Source organism: Capsicum annuum, chromosome 7 (genome assembly GCF_002878395.1).
Source record: "Capsicum annuum cultivar UCD-10X-F1 chromosome 7, UCD10Xv1.1, whole genome shotgun sequence".
Lineage (NCBI taxonomy): Eukaryota > Viridiplantae > Streptophyta > Magnoliopsida > Solanales > Solanaceae > Capsicum > Capsicum annuum.
In genome coordinates this window covers 205,755,919-205,761,098 of record NC_061117.1, presented here as the reverse complement: position 1 = coordinate 205,761,098, position 5,180 = coordinate 205,755,919, and positions in this window count along the sequence as shown.

Here is a 5,180-nt window from a genome sequence, read left to right as displayed (position 1 = left end):
AGAGATAAGGGAGCCAAAAGTAGAGGAGTTTATGAACTTGAGACAAGACTTTATAATGATAAAGGAGTACTACCTTAAGTTCAATCAGTTGGCTAAATATGCTTCTAACTTGATTTTTGACACCCAATCCAGTATAAGTAAGTTCATGATTGGAGCGTCTAGTTTGGTGTTGAATGAGTGTAGGATAGCTATGCTGAATAGGGGTATGGATCTTGCTAGGCTGATGCTACATGCCCAGTAGATCGAAGCATATAAGATAAGGGAGAGGGATAAAGTAAGAGGTAATAAGAGAGAAAGATCAGAGCAGCATGAGTATGGTCAGACTATATCACATGGAGGGAACCGCCCATAATGTCAAAGTCGTTTATCTATGATAGTGCCTTTATCTGCTAGTGCTCCCGTACCCGGAGGCAGGCAAGAGCAGGGAAATAGATCAACTATGTCTAGGACCCAGAACACAGTGAGTAACCGGCCTAAACGTCCCCCATGCACCAAGTGTGGTAAGGACCACAAAAGTAGATGTTTATGGGGCCAGAGGGGTGGCTATGGTTGTGGCCAGGAGGGTCATGGTATTAGAGATTGCCCATATGCAAGGTAGGGGAACCGAGATGTTTGCCCTCAGACTCATACTGCCAGTGCTCCAGCTCCTGTAGCCTATCCAACCCCTACTCAGGGTGCTTATTCTAGTACTACTGGTGGTCAGCACCATAATAGATTCTATGCCTTTCCATCCTAGCTGGAGCAGTAGATTCTCCTGATGTTTTTACTAGTATGCTCCGTGTATTTCACTTTAATGTTTATGTGTTGTTAGACCCTGGGTCAAGTTTTTCTTATGTGACACCACTGGTTTTTGTAAATTTTAAGATGAACTTTGAAAAGATCCTCAAGCCCATTCTAGTTTCTACCCCAGTAGGTGAGTCAATTATTGCCAAGCAAATGTACAAAAAGTGTCCTATTACTGTTCTCTATAGAGTCATATTCATGGACTTAATAGAGTTAGAAATGATAGATTTTGACCTTATTCTGGGTATGGATTGGCTTCACTCTTGTTATGCATCTATAAACTGTCGTACCCGTATGGTTAAGTTTCAGTTCCTTGATGAACCAGTCTTTGAGTGGTTCAGAAATTCAGTATCTCCCAAGAGTCATTTTATTTCCTATCTTAAATCCAGAAAGCTAATCTCCAAAGGTTGTATCTATTATTTAGTTAAAGTTAAAGACACTAAGTCTAAGACCCCGACTATACAGTTAGTCAGCATAGTTAATGAGTTTCCTAATGTTTTTTTGGAAGATCTCCCAGGGGTACCTCCCGATAGAAAGATAAAATTTGGGATTGATTTTTTTCCCAACACACAACCTATTTCTATTCCTCCTTACCATATGGAACTCGTAAAACTTAAGGAGTTGAAAGAGTAACATAAATATCTTTTAGACAAAGGTTTTATAAGGCCCAGTGTATCTCGTTGGGGTACACCTGTCCTATTTGTGCGAAAGAAAGATGGTTCTTTGCGTATGTACATTGACTATCGTTAGCTTAATAGAGTCACTGTCAAGAACTAGTACCCTCTTCTTAGGATTGATGACCTGTTTGACCAATTGCAAGGTGGAAGTTACTTTTCAAAGATAGACCTTCGATCCGACTATTATTAACTTAAAGTAAGAGAATGTGATATCCTGAAAACAGCTTTCCGAACCCGTTATGGTCATTTTGAGTTTCTAGTCATGTCTTTCGGGCTAACCAATGCTCCAGCAACTTTCATGGACCTCATGAATTGAGTGTTCAAACAATATCTTGATATATTTATCATAGTGTTCATAGATGATATTCTTGTATACTCCCATAGTGAGGATGGCCATGCAGATCATCTTTGAATTGTCTTACAAACTCTTAGAGATCATAAATTGTTCACCAAGTTCAGCAAGTGTGTATTTTGGCTAGGGTCAGTTGCTTTTCTGGGTCATATTATTTCAGCCGAAGGTATTAGAATTGATCCTCAAAAGACAAAAGCGATATGAAATTGGCCTAGACCCATCTCTCCATCTGACATTAGAAGTTTCTTAGGTCTAGTTGGATATTACTGCCGCTTTGTTGAAGGTTTCTCTTCTATTGCATTCCCCATGACTCGATTGAACCAAAAGAAAGTTAAGTTCCTGTGGTCAGATTCTTGTGAGAAGAGTTTTCAGGAGTTGAAAACTCAACTCACCTCAGCCCCTGTGTTGACTTTGCCTGATAGTGTTGATGGTTTTGTGGTGTATTGTGATGCTTCTAGAGTTGGTTTCGGTTGTGTGTTGATGTAGAGAGGTAAGGTTATAGCCTATGCCTCTAGACAGTTAAATCCCCATGAAAAGAATTACCCAACCCATGATCTTGAATTAGCTGTTGTGGTTTTTGCTTTGAAAATCTAGAGACATTATCTATATGGTGTTCATGTAGATGTGTTTACTGATCACAAAAGTCTGCAATATATCTTTACTCCGAAGGAGTTGAATCTTAGACAGAGGAGATGGTTAGAGTTGTTAAAGGATTATGATTTAACTGTATTGAATCATCTGGGCAAGGCCAAAATAGTGGCAAATACCCTTAGCATGTTGTCTATGGGTAGTGTTGTGCATGTAGAAAAGGATAAGAAGGATTTAGCTTATGATGTGCATAATTTGGCTAGAATGGGTGTTAGGTTGCTTGATTCCGTTGAGGGGAATATTTTGGTGCAGCATAGTTTTGAATGCTCTTTAGTTTTGGAATTGAAGGAGAAACAAAACGTGGATCCTAGTTTGGTTAAACTGAAGGAGTCAGTTAAGGACCAGAAGGTAGAGGTGTTCTGCCATGGGGGAGATGGTGTGTTGATACTAAAGGATAGATTGTGTGTCCCTTGGGTTGGTAAAACAGTAGCTAAAGGCAATAAGGGGGCGCCGCCCAGGTAACTCCACCGCTCTAAGAGGGGTGCCGCCATGATCCTTGCACCGCTCTAAACGCGGCGCCGCCCTGTAGATCATGCCAAGCCAATTTTCAACTTCTTTCTCCGACTCATTAAGAGTAAATATGGTATTTTTCAACCCCTTATCACCTCTAACATGGGATTAAATCCCTAAAACACTAAAACAAGATTAGTTTCTCTCAAAATCACCAAGAATATTCGTTAGTGTTTCAACCTAAAAATCCAAATATCTTCAGATTCAACCGTAGGTTTTTGATAATTCTTCTAGATTTGGATTACCCATTTTGAGGGCTACGAGAAGCACCCATTAATTTTGTAAATAGCAACCCAAAGTTACGAGTTCATTCAAAGCTTCAATTTCAAGGTATGTGGGGTTTGAACAAGAACACTTCTTTCGTTCTTGTGCCCAAAATTTGAATTAATTTACAAAGATATATGATTTCATGTGTTTTACCATGGATTTGAAATATTAATTTATATCCTATGTTGTTTTTCAATAGATTATGATATTTTTCAATGTATAGAAGATATATTTCATGAGTTTGGTGTTATGATTATGCTTAAAGCTGAAGTTTCCAGATTTGCAAATGAACTATGCATGTTTGTGATATAAAGCCTGAATTTTGAAATGTTCTAATTAAGTATTGATATGGGTCATTAAACCCATATTGAGATTGATGTTTTGAGAATTGATGTGCTACATGCACCCACGTTTTGACTATTTAGAAATAATTTAGAAAGATTTGACCTTTTGGTCACTATAGAGTTGAAATCCACTTTACGAAAGAGATTACAAGACTTTACAATTGATTTCCTTATGAAATATGAGATTACTTTAAAGTGGATTTTGTTGAGTTTTGAGCATAGTATTAGGAGTAGTATTTAGCACCGAGTTGGGCATGTTACTATGGTTTTTTACCCCAGAACTACGTGTCACCGTAGGTTGAGACATTGAATTCCACTATATATGGATAATTGAGATAATGATCACTAAGATAGATTGTTCTATTCCGATGGCAAGGGTAGAACAACCCTAACCTTATGGGGACTAGTCGCAGGACATCATGAATGCTCCCATGGTGTACATGTCGGTTAGAAGAACCTCCCAAGTAGATGTCCCTCATTCTTAGTACAGTTTACTGATTTTAAAGAATTGATATGTAGATTTACTATGTATACTATGTTCCTAATTTCACTTAGCTCACTTGATTTAAGAACAAGATAAGAACATTGATATTTAAAATAAGTGTAATGGCTCATGACATTCAGATTTTTTATGCTTTACTATTCATTATGTACGATCTCAGATTTTAGATTTCACCGAGCTATATGAGCCATTTACAATTGACATGCATGATTTGAAAACTTGTGATATTATTGTTTCTTATATATATTGCATGCACCCCCATAAACTCAGTACATTCTCAAGTACTGATCCACATACCCATCTGTGTGCTACATTTCCTCATAATGTAGGTTCAGGTGCTCAGTCTCAGCCTCGTCAGTGATTTCTAAGCACATTGGTCTACATTTCTATAGTGGTGAGTCCTCATGGTTCGAGGACCTATTACTCAGACATTCAGCTTATTTATCAGTTATTTAATTCCTTTCATTTGAGTATGTGTCAATTGGGGACCTACCCCAATGGCTCTCTAGTTTCTTGAGTAGTAGAGGTATTGTCAGACTAGATTGTCAATTGATAGTCAGATTTCTCTATATTCGGTGTTTCAGATAATGTGTATTCAGTTCTTTTGAGATATGACTTGATGAGATTTTGTCCTATTGCTTGATTTTCTATCTCTAAGTAAGCTTTATATGTAGTAGTAGGCTCAAAGGGTTAGCTTGGGGCTACTTGTATCTTAAGCACCGTGTGACGTCTCAGGACCCATTTTTGAGGCGTTATAACCTGGAAACAAATGAAGCTTGGAATTATATAATAGCACCTGGTTACTTTTTTCAAATACCCTCTTCTCAAATTTGCGATCGTGGTGCAACTTCATCTTTTCTTTGTAAAGTTATGAACTTTTATGTGCTCGAAGCCGGAATTCACCTAACTCATTGATTCTATTTAGCCTTAACTTTGCTGCCTCCTTTCACTCTAGATTCAGCTTCTTTAACGCCCATAATGCTTTATGATCAAGCTCAATTGGTAAATGGCAAGCTTTGCCATACATAAGCTGATAAGGTGAAACACCTATGGGGAGTTTTGTAAGCTGTGCGGTAAGCCCATAATACATTATCTAA